Raw genomic sequence first — 12,028 nt, forward strand, 5'->3', positions numbered from 1 at the left:
TTAATCCGACTACTGGACACACTTGTACAATTAGCATATATTAACAGCTGTATCATGCTGTTCTCTCTCTTTGGTGAAAATCTGTCCAATATTAAATGAACCAAGGAAGAGCATGCAAGTACTCAGAGGTGCTGTTACTAGCTCCCTGCATAGCTGCTTGCACTAAAGTAAAGCACCCATGATCTTTAAATTGTATTATTCTGTGCAGGGAGAATAGACTGGGACATGCACGTTCCCCTTGCTCATGCTGTTTAAGCCTGACAGGCCTCAGTGTAGGCATGTGCTGTTCTACGGGCAGATGAGACAGTGAGCAGCAAGAGTCTGGAATAATAAAAATTTAATTCATGGCACACCAAAAGCAGTAAGCTTGTGGTGTTTCTATGGGAAGGATATAGTTGGAGTGGGTTCCTGAAGAGAAAGTAGGACTGGTACTATTTAGCTGCTCATCAATTATTTGAAAATAAACTTTGAAAATCTGAAGAGTAATGCAATGAGAAACAACAGTAGGCAGCAACTGTGATGAACATTTAGTGAACAGTAGCGATCGGATCAGCTGCATCCTTAATACAGCCAAATGTCAAGTTATGAATCTGGAACCAACCATGAAAGACACTAATAGCCTGGAAAGCACTAGCCCTGGAAAGGAGTTGGATGACAGTAGGAAAAAAATGCAGCAGAACTATTTTACGCCCCTTTGAGGTTCACAAAGTTAACTTTGTGACTGGGAGAAGATTTTAATCTGTGTGTTTGTTATTGGTGAGTTTGATACTGTTTATGGTGCTGGTCCTGCTTCTGGAACTTTAGAGATGGGGCCAAAAAAAAAAATCAGTGGAAATGCTGAATTAAATATCTTAAAAGAGCTCAAAACAGGTAGCTTACCAGGAAGAAAACAGAGATATGAGATTATTTAAAGTGGGCAGTTACTTCACAGGTGGGGAAAAAGTATTATAGGACTGTTTGGTAGAGAAAAGCATAACAAGAATGCGAAGCTTGTACAAAGCTGGAAACTCAGTTCAGGTATTTTCAAAGTGAAATTAAACCACATTTTTCAATAGTTGAACTACTGGAATGAACCAACCTTGAAAATCAACTTTATCTTCTGTTATTTTTGTTTAATACTCGTTATTATGCTGGCTTTCTGTAAGATTTGTTCTAATTATACCAAATTTATTTGGGTTTTGCTACTGAGACAACAAGGTAACATAAGATAGTGTGGGTTTTGGACAGCAATTTACTTTGCCTTTGTCTAGTCATACTTACAATTAATAAATTCCGCTGTATGTTTCATATTTAAAGGCTGGAAACGTCAAGTACCTCACTGTGCATCTTCAATATTTTCATTACAGACAATCCAAAAAAAGTTTGATGAACTGCAAACAGATGATTAACAGAACTCAGATTACAGACCAGAATTCACCTTTTAAACTTCTTACTTGCAACTCTCCTCCTTTAGTAATGGTCTTGTTCTGTCCATAGTTGAAAAGGTCTGTGGCAGCACATCTGAATGTTAAAGGAAAGAAACTAAGTTTAAAAAATTTTTCATCTAAAACTGAGAAGTGGGGAGGGTATCTAGTTCTTGTCTGTTTGCTGGGAGCTGTCTGCTCTTGAGTTAAATATGTGATCTATAAGTTACATATTTGGGCTCTTTTTCTGGATTATGAGAAGATAGATGTCTTGTTCCAAACTGCATTAAGGTAAACTGAGCAAGACATTCTTAACTGTGGAATTAAAAAAAATTTCCTTTAGGGAATTATTCTGGAAGAGCCACTGTTTTACATTTATAATTCTACCTCAGTCCAAATTAATTTGGTGAGATCTTAGACCATTTAAATACTAATTAGCAAGTACTCCCAAATGGGAATACCCAGGAGTCATTTTTCCTATATGATGTTTTTTGCTGAAGTTTGAATAGAAGGAATTACTTATGCAGGGCTGTGAATTTATTTATTTCATGGAATTCTTAGTGTCTTACTAGGTGCTGATATAAAAATTTTGATTGTCTACTCTAGCAAAAAAAATAGAATTCATAGTGTTTACTAGCTCTACCCTAAAAATTACCAAATAATTGCACTTTGAGGACAAAATAAATTTTCTGATTTCCAAATTAAATTTGAATTAACTTTTTCATAGTAATAGCTGTCTACAGCATTTTGGACCAAGGGAAGCCCCAGAACTTTAATGCCTGCATTGTGCAAACCCGGCATAAATGTTCCATTTCAGTGAACAGAATTCATTTCTGTTTATCTTGTAACTGTTCCTAATCAAGTTAAATTAAATCATCATTAACCAGATATTTACAACATAAATGTCCGTACAGTCTTTCATGCCAATTTAGTTAATCCATTTTAAATTAGATTTTACAGATAAAAATCTCCGCCTGAGCGTGAAATTGTAAGTGCTGTTTTTTTGGAAAGTTTGCAGTTAATAGAGAAGAACTTAGATTATGTATTTATTTCTACTTGCATTTGAATTCTTCTCTTAGCAAGCTGGTTCTTGTTAAAAGAAATTGAGACATTTTCAATGGAGAAGGCTTTGGCTCTGAATGCAGAATAGTGCTACCACTTCTTGCCCATGAATGAGTACCTTGAGAATGTGAATACTTGTTTCTACTTTTTTATTTATCACTTTTTTTATATTGGTTCTCTTGTTTTCAATGTCATGTGTATGCTTTCAACTCTTTTAACTATAAAATTATATTCCTGCATATTTTTATTAATGCAGTGCTACTTCCCATAGCAGTCCCCAAATCCTGTCGTCTAAAAGGAATCATTGAAAGCACAAGAGGGAGCGTAAGTGGATATAGGCAGATGGTTATGTTAAAATGTTTTTCACTAAATTATTTGCTCCTGCTCTTATAGTCCAACAATTCTTCTGGTTTTCTAAGGAGTCTTCCTGAACACTGTTTTTCCTGGAAACAGACACAAGTCTTAGACACAGTTGGAATTGCTTGGTAACCTTGGTCACCACTCAAAATATTGTAAGCCAGGATTTGGTCTGTGTGAAAGGAGTGAATGCTTCATCTGGATAGATCAGACATTTAGGCCTTAAAAGGAAATGCTCAGAGGAAAAAAGTGAACCTGAATCCTATCTTAAATCCCAACACTAGGAAAGTTCAGCTGTACCACTGAGTTGTATATGCATATTTAAGGTTTATCTTTTCATCCACAAAAAGGGAAAGTGGCTGTTCTAACTTGATTTTAGTTGTTTTGAAGGTGCTCTTCCCTCTGCTCTTTGTGAAAATGGTAAAAGTAAACTTTGTGCAATTGGCTTGCAAGGAGAGAGCTAGCTCTTCTTGACCCGACTGTACTGCAAGCTGGTTTTAAGATAGAGGCTAACAATCCACCTTGGTAGAATCAAAAATAAAACTCAAAGGCCTGGAAACATTCTAGGTTTTAGATAGGTCTGGCATCAGTCACGACCCTTAATGGAGGACTAAGCCCTATTATTAGGGATATGCCTAAGGGAGATTCCCTGAAAATTTCTGTCTTGCCCATAGTACATTAACCACACCCATCACATGGACAAGGGAAAATCAGAAATGAAAGATTCTTTGTAATGTGATGATTCAAGGTGTTGATGTTAGCGGAGTCATTTTTACTTGCTGACAAAAGGGTTTCATTTCAAAGGGTTGGGTTTTTTTAAATGTAGTGTAATTCAGCTTCCATGTTTCTGTCTGGGTCTCCATGATCCATACTTCCCCCTTTCTAGAGCAATTACTTAAATGAATGGAGCTAAATAAACAGAGGAGAGGGGACAGGTGGATGTGGCAGTCTGGCAAAACTGGAGGCACTTTGGGCCTAGGAGGCAGAACAACCACATTCAGCAAACGTAGGCAGGAGAGGATGCTTGTTTAGTGGGGACCTGTCACGCATCCCAGCTGAAGTCACTGTGCTGTGAGAGGCTGTTAGCTGGATTAAAGCTGGTACTCCAGGCTGCTGAGCTTCTGACACCTGCTTTCCTTTGTTCCTGACTATCTGCTAGTTGTCTCTGCTGGTCATTCCTGTTCAGTAGAATAGTGCCTGCAGTATGTCAGTTCTTACAGACAATAGTAGTGGTTTGCAAGAGTCTGTTACAAAAGGCAGGCTTAAAGTCTTCCCCTTTTCCTCAACACCTTTCTTCATCCAGTTTCTTCAGCATAAGACCCCAAGATACACTAAACTAAGACTTAACCTGGGTACATTAAGCAAGTTTGGATTGTCTTATCTTCTCACCATGTCACTTATAAATATTGCATTTGCCCTACTTCTATTTAATTGGGTTTAATACATGTGCACCAAACAAAACAAATTATACAATAAAAATTTTGGTGTCTTCCCTGTATCCCTTCTAGTAAGCTTATGGTGCTGGCAGATAATTTCTGCCCAAGGACTCCAGCCCTGTGGACTTCTCATGAGGGCAGCTCTCCTTCCTCAGGTCCACACTTCACTATGGCAAGAATTTTTATTATTGTTGTTATTTGCTTGGTTTATTAGCAAATAAAGTTTGGTTAGTCATTGTGTATTCCAGGCTGCACAGCGTTCTCCAGTGTTTTGATGTTTCACATTTAAATCTCACAATTCTTTGACAACCCCTCCAAGGGACTCTTAGTAATATATGAGGTTTACTTAGCTAGTGCTTTTTGTATTCCTGTTGTTGCAGAGCTCAGCCTTTGGAATACAGTTCTGCTGGCTTTTGTGCATTTTTTTTTTGTCGTATCTGATGGCCTAAATTAAGAGATAAAGCTTAGGTTGCACGTATGATAAAGATATGGAGTAGGTCATGGTGTCAGCAAATACATGTGAGAAAACTAGAACCTTGAAAGGATTTTGGAAGAACTTTGATTCTCCATGTTTCTTCTCTAACCTGCACTGACCTCTTCCACAGAGTAGTTTTTACTTGTTACTTGCTCAGCTAAACATTATCTTATATCTGTACAGAAAGTCCCGTTAAGTTCTGTATCACAGGCTTGAGCCTGCAATGCTTAATGCCTGTCTTCCTAAGCAACTCCCTGGAGACTATTGGGCTGCCTGTAGGCACATGTGAGAATAATTAACTTTAGGTTTAATGCTCAGATACTAAGCTTTTTGTGGCTTAATTCCTAAAAACAGTGGCTGCTTAGTTCTAGTTGCAATCTTCAGGCCCTACTGCAGTAAAACTTTGAAAGAATAATAAATCAGTTTAATGACTCCATTATTGATTTCTCCAATTCTAGCTCTTGCAGTATCAGCGCCATGGATCTCCAAGTTGATGCATTGATGGATATAATCTGTAGCTTTAGTGTAGAGAAAGTATGTGGAAGAGAAAAATATTTGTTTTCTCTCTCCTTCTCTTTTGAAGTGGCAGTTTAGCTGAACCCATAAAAAGTCAGAACATGTCAACCTGGCAAGGTCTGTTTGCCTTAGTTGTCTGGATAGGCTTTATTACCCAATCGACTGCGCAAGCAGACAAGGTAGAGGTGACCTGGAGTTAGTGATTTCCAAATAGCCCTTACTCATGGCCAAGGCCACCAACAAACATGTATTTAATTTTATGAATCTTCTTAGAATAGTAGCATATGCAAGCTCAGATAGTGCTACTGTCTTTGTACAAGCACAGTAACTAAGCATTTGTTAAACGCTGTTACAATAGGGAGATGTCTTTATTATGGAGAAAACTACATTTTACTAATGGACTTATTTAAGTCTACTCTTAGATGAACAAATCAGTCTCTTTTCCATAGAGTAACAATGTGATAGTCAATAATATGGATTTTTGTAATATATTCAGAAGAACTTGAAATTTTGTGTAGTAGCGGTAGCATTCTTACAGAGAGCTTGTCTACAGTTATAAGCATATTTTAATTCCTGCAAGACAGGATAAAAAAAATCTGTAACTGTACTACCAGATAGAAGTTTATTTGGATTAGGATTTTGTAGATGAAACCAAGCATGGGTTGCCAAAGCTGCTGGTCGTCTGAAATCGGACTAATCTTCAAGAATGAACTATGTTATGGTTTGTTCAGGATGTGGTAAGTATTTTGTCTGAATTCCCTCAGTGAAATATGGATGTAGATTCTGTCAATCACTTCCACTTCATAGCAAGAGGAAAGTGTTAGGCTTTAAAAAGAAGCCTGAGTATATTGGATATCTGAAGGCCAGACAGTTAAACATGTGAGAAGCAGCTGCTAATATCCATAAAGAGCCCAGTTTTCCTTACTAGTTTGCCCCTACATAGAGGAGTTGGTTACAAACATGATGTGAGTTGCTCATAGCAAATGGTTAGGGAGAGATTTTTTTCCTCCCTTCTTTATCCTGCCCTTCTGAGGGAGGAACAGATTGTAATCTGTATCCGGTATTTCTGCTAGAAAAGCTTCAACAGATGTGACGATAAAAGACACAGCCTTCTTACTCCAGCTGTCATAGCACCTACAGAGCTTGCAGTCTACACTTCCCATGCAGGTGGTTGCCTGTCTTTCATAAATGTCATGCTTTTTCTTATATTCTTGCCTCCTTGAGCATCTGTCACTGAAACTGAGGGAGTCTTCTGACAATGTATCATTCTGTACTCTCAGGGTCTCATCTATTATGTTGCATCTCATCCATTTTATTTAGTCTTCTGCAGCTAATGTTTCTGCTTGAGTAACGAGTTGCTTGGGTGGCTAATTAGGCTGATCATGCAGCAGTTTCTTTTCTGCTGAAAAATTACTTTCTTGAGGATAGATCATAATAGTTTGTATCCCAAGGATTCACCTTCTTTCTGAGAGCCAGATTTTTGTGCATATTTAAGTGGAAGACATGTATTAAAGTGGAAGAAAGGAAAACAACTCTTCCTCAACTCAGTAGTGGAAGACTGTCACATTTGATGCAAATGTCACTAATGGATTCTGCTTTCTGCACTATGCACTTCCTTTTTTTTGCCATAGCTAAGATAAATTGTTCATATTAAAGACCTTGAATCTCTTTTGTGTTGCTTCTCTGTTGCCACTACTCTGAAGGTATTGGTATCTGGATGTTTCTCAGCCCTACTCTGGTCAGAATGAAGGCTTTTAATCCATAGATAGAAGCAAAAGGCAAGATTTGCACTGGAAGCATGAGCCTATTCCCATACTCCGTGAGCTAAAATACTGTGAACACAGGGGATCTTTCTAGTGAAATACCATAGTGGACATAAGTGAATGGTAACAACAAAGGACCTTGTTTAGCATGAGAGGGGATGGTGGCTGGTTCTCACAGCAATACATTGTTATTATGGACTTGTTTTTTCCCCATTGCTTTTCTGTATTTTGCACGCTAGAACTTGCCTCTCTCTTTCCTCACCGTTTTTGAGTAAGTGGACGATTATCACCTTTAACTTAAGTTCAGAGCACTTTGGCAGTTTTGCCAACTCTCATAGTTTCATCCCAGTAATGGGATTTTTAGCTGTCATTGCAGCTGATCTGTCAACCCATGACATGCCAAAGACTGCAGATATTGCAATCTAGCTGTGGGAGAACTTCCTCTTTCTGCTGTTTCTTCTTTTTTATTTTTTTCTTGTTTCTCTGTTTTCTAAAGCAGAACAATCAAAGTGGATTGCTGCAGAAGTCAGCAGGAATTTGTTCTCATTCTATGAGGTGATGGGGTTTTCTAGATGAGGAAGTTAAAAGGAAAACAAGTAAAAGCTCCAGCAGCAAAAAGTGATTCTGCTTATGAACCTTTTCCTATGAGCACTGCATCAGTCCCCTGAAGCATTCCCTTCCCTGCTGCAGTACCAAGAGTGGATAAAAGAGGAGGGATGAATCATGGAATAATTTAGGTTGAAAGCTACCTCTTGTTCATCTGTACCCTAGGGTTCTTTCACCCTACTCTCCAGACTTAGTAAGGGACAAACAGATCAGGTTGCATTTAAACCCATGGTAGTACAGGAATTCTGTGGAGTTGCAGGTGAGAAACATGGAATTAGTGAAGAAACATAAGGAGAAACATAAGGTAATGAATTAGGCTTCACCAAGGGCGAGTCTTGCTTGGCCAAGCTAGTGGCCTTCCATGATGGAGTGATTACATCAGCGGACAAGGGAAGAGCTATGGATGTTGTCTATGTGGACTTCTGTAAGGCCTTTGACATGGTCCCCCACAACATCCTTCTCTAAATTGGAGACATATGGATTTGATGGGTGGACTATTCGGTGGATAAGCAGTTGGTTAGATGGCCACATCCAGAGGGTACTGGTCAACAGCTCAATGTCCAGATGGAGAACAGTGACGAGTGGTGTCCCTCAGCGGTCCGTATTAGGACCAGTACTGTTTAACATCTTCATCAGTGACATAGACAGTAGGATTGAGTGCAACCTCAGCAAGTCTGCAGATGGCACCAAGCTGAGTGGTGCAGTTGACACACCTGAGGGACAGGATGCCATCCAGAGGGACCTGGATAAGTTCAAGAAGTGGGCCCATGTGAACCTTGTGAGGTTCAACAAGGCCATGTGCAAGGTCCTGAACCTGGGTCGGGGCAACCCCTGGTATCAACCCAGGCTGGGGGATGAAGGGATTGAGAGCAGCCCTGTGGAGAAGGACTTCGGGGTACTGGTGGATGAAAAGCTGGACATGAGCTGACAATGTGCACTCGCAGCCCAGAAGGCCAACCGTCTCCTGGGTTGCATCAAAAGAAGCGTGGCCAGCAGGTCGAGGGAGGTGATTCTGCCCCTGTACTCCACTCTGGTGGGACCCCACCTGGAGTACTGCGTCCAGCTCTGGAGTCCTCAGCACAAGAAGGACATGGACGTGTTGGAGTGGATCCAGAGCAGGGCCATGAGAATGATCAGAGGGCTGGAGCACCTCTCCTATGAGGACAGGCTGAGAGAGCTGGGGTTGTTCAGCCTGGAGAAGAGAAGGCTCTGCGAAGACCTTATTGTGGCCTTTCGGTACTTAAAGGGTGTTTATAAGAAAGATGGGGACAGACTTTTTGGTAGGGCCGGTTACAATAGGACAAGGGCTAATGGTTTTAAACTAAAAGAGGTTAGACTAGATATAAGGAAGCAATTTTTTACAGTGAGGGTGGTGAAACACTGGAGCAGGCTGCCCAGAGAGGTGGTAGATGCCCCATCCCTGGAAACAGTCATGGTCAGGTTGGATGGGGCTCTGAGCAACCTGATCTAGTTGAAGATGTCCCTGATCATTGTAGGGGGGGTTGGACTAGATGACCTTTAAAGGTCACTTCCAACCCAACCTATTCTATGATTCTATGAATTACCTGGCTGAGGAAAAACAGACAGATGTGATGCACGTGTCAGATGAAAAGATGGAGGTTTGCGGACCTGTTGGGACCATTGCCACCAGTGACAACTCTTAGAACAAGGACTTGATACACCTTATTTCACAAATGATGGGAATAGATGTCAAGAAAGGGAAAGACCCCAAAGACTAAAACATAATCTTTGCCCCCAGAATCATGACTTTATAAGTTTTTTGAATACAACTCAATTTTCAATTTTATATTAGTGAGGTTGTCATTTAGGGTAGAACGTAGTTCTTACCCAGAAGAGTTTTCCAGGTGTCTTCAGGTTTCTTTAAAATTCTTCCTTTGAATGATATGATTGATGTAATTTCTTTTTTTGGGGGGGGGGGGGAGGGAGGGTAATGAAGGAGGTAGATAAGGAGGTAGATTTGACTTGCATCAATGAGCCTAGTGAGGCAGGCTCTTTTCCTCCTGTGAGTAGAGATTGTTCTCTATTGCTCTATATAAAACAAGCAAATTAATAAAATTCTCATGTTTATAAGAAACATCTGCAGCACCAAACATAAATATGTAGAAGCTTATCAGAATAAACAGCAAACAAAACAAAAGAGTAGTATTATAAAATGACAGTCAGTGTCTTAGTTGTCTGATTAGGAATTTGGATAGGTTTTCTCTGTTATATTTTAAAGAAAACAAAAAAGATGCAACTCTGCACCTGAGCTTTTACTGTAAAGGGTTTGTGCAGCGTACATCTCGCCAACTGATTCAAACAGTATGGGTGTGATAGTCATGAGATGCTGCATACCAAAATTTAATGTCAGCACATGGGAACATCTCTATAGTTTGATGGATCCATATCTGTGCATACAGCAATAGATAGAAAATCATTCTTGGAATCTGCCCTGATACATCTCTTCTGTGATTTCAAGTTAATAGAAATATACAAAGCCACTTTCTGCCCTTATAGTAAAAGTTATAGAGGAGACTTTCAAGAGCAGTACACATTGGTTTCTCTTCCTATGGTGGAAGTTTGAGATTAGGTTCCTACTGATGTTGATGAGACTGGAAGCAAACCAATGCCGAGTGTTTTGGGGAACTTCTACTGTGTAAGAATGCCAAAGAAGTGGCTGGTAAATGTTTTCAAAAGAAAATGCTATATGAGTCTACATGGATTTCAATATATGAATGCATGGTAGGAGGAAGTTAACAGTTCTATGGTTAAAATGGAAAAAGCAGAAGTTTTAGTTACTAGGGAAGCTATGAAAATAATTCATTTCAGAAAGAGTTGGATGATAGCCATTTAGCAGATCTGACCTAAGTAAAATATATCAGAATTTTCAGCAAACCAAAACATTGTGACAGCCAGTATAGATCAAATGAAACAAAGTGCTATGCTTTCCATCTTTTAATCCTTTAACTTGAAGTAATTTTGAAATGAAAGAGCTTTTTAAATGAGAAGAAAACCAGAAATGTGTCATTTTGTATACAGAGAAAGAATTAATTTGCTTATTTTCAATCCAAGCAATTCAGGAAACACAAACCATATATAACTCTTTTGATTGACTACAGTTTGCATTTTTTTCCACAAAAGTTGTTGGCCAAAGTGTTTTGCCAGATCTGTGCAATCTTGACTCCCTTGGCTTATGCATAAATTACATGATACGATGCCTAAAGCAAGAACACTGTCTCTCCAAGATCTCCTTTCAGAGGGTAATTGAGAGCAAAAGTCTCCAGGGCAGGTTTATTATTTTCCATGATTGACAGCTATTGTTCCTGTAGAAATCTAAATCCGTGTTAAAAGCCAATGACCAAAACTGAATTCAAAGCCTGCATTTCTTTGGCAGTCCTCAAAACTCTGAGAATGGAATTCAGTTCAAAGACTAGGAAACTTAAATGTAGGTAGCTACCTGGACACATTCACGTGTGAGCAAGGTGCACAGCTCCCATTCTGGTCAGTGGAGGTTTAGGGCTTGCTTGGGCTGCCATCCCACAGTCAGATCCCAGAAGCCTTTTGGTCTCCTAAGACATCATGAAACTGACAGGTTTGACACGACTTATGGGATCCACATGCCTGTATGAAGTGAGCCTAGAGATTACATGGGATACCACAGCAAATTTCAAATGGCTTTAGATACCTGTGTGTGGATAAGTGAGCCAAACCCCTTGTTAGTGCCGTCATTTCAGTTCAGAGATTTATTGGGTTTACCCTGAAGTAGACACGCATACTTTGGCAGCTGCTGGTGTTCAGATGTCTGCTTGTGCTGACCAGATCTCCACTGGCTATATGAGGAGTTTTGAAACCTAGTTCATATATGGGCACCTACGGATAAATCTCTTAATCTGTGAGCTGACTCTGTCAATCTCAAAATAGGACTTTAAATGTTTTTTATTTTATTTTCCTATAGTCTTTGGTGGCACAATTTAATATTTTATTTTTCAGACTATACCATAAATTATTTTCATCTTTATATGTGGCACCCAATTTTTTCCTTTCTTTCTTGTATGCTCACCATATATTCATTGCAAAAATCTGTATTATACTGAAGCTAGGAAATTAAAGGCTGTAAACTTGTGAAAAACACCTGCCTCAAAAATATTTTAATTACCCCCCAGATAAGCATAACAAGCAGTGCAAATTCTGTATTTCACAGAATCATAGAATAGTTTGGGTTGGAAGGGACCTTTAAAGGTCACCTTGTCCAACCCCCATGCAATGAGCAGGGACATCTTCAACTAGATCAGGTTGCTCAGAGCCCTGTCCAACCTGACCTTGAATGTTTCCAGGGATGGGGCATCTACCACCTCTCTGGGCAACCTGTTCCAGTGCCTCACCACCCTCATTGTAAAAAATTGCTTCCTT

Source organism: Mycteria americana, chromosome 2 (genome assembly GCF_035582795.1).
Source record: "Mycteria americana isolate JAX WOST 10 ecotype Jacksonville Zoo and Gardens chromosome 2, USCA_MyAme_1.0, whole genome shotgun sequence".
In the NCBI taxonomy this organism is placed as follows: Eukaryota; Metazoa; Chordata; class Aves; order Ciconiiformes; family Ciconiidae; genus Mycteria; species Mycteria americana.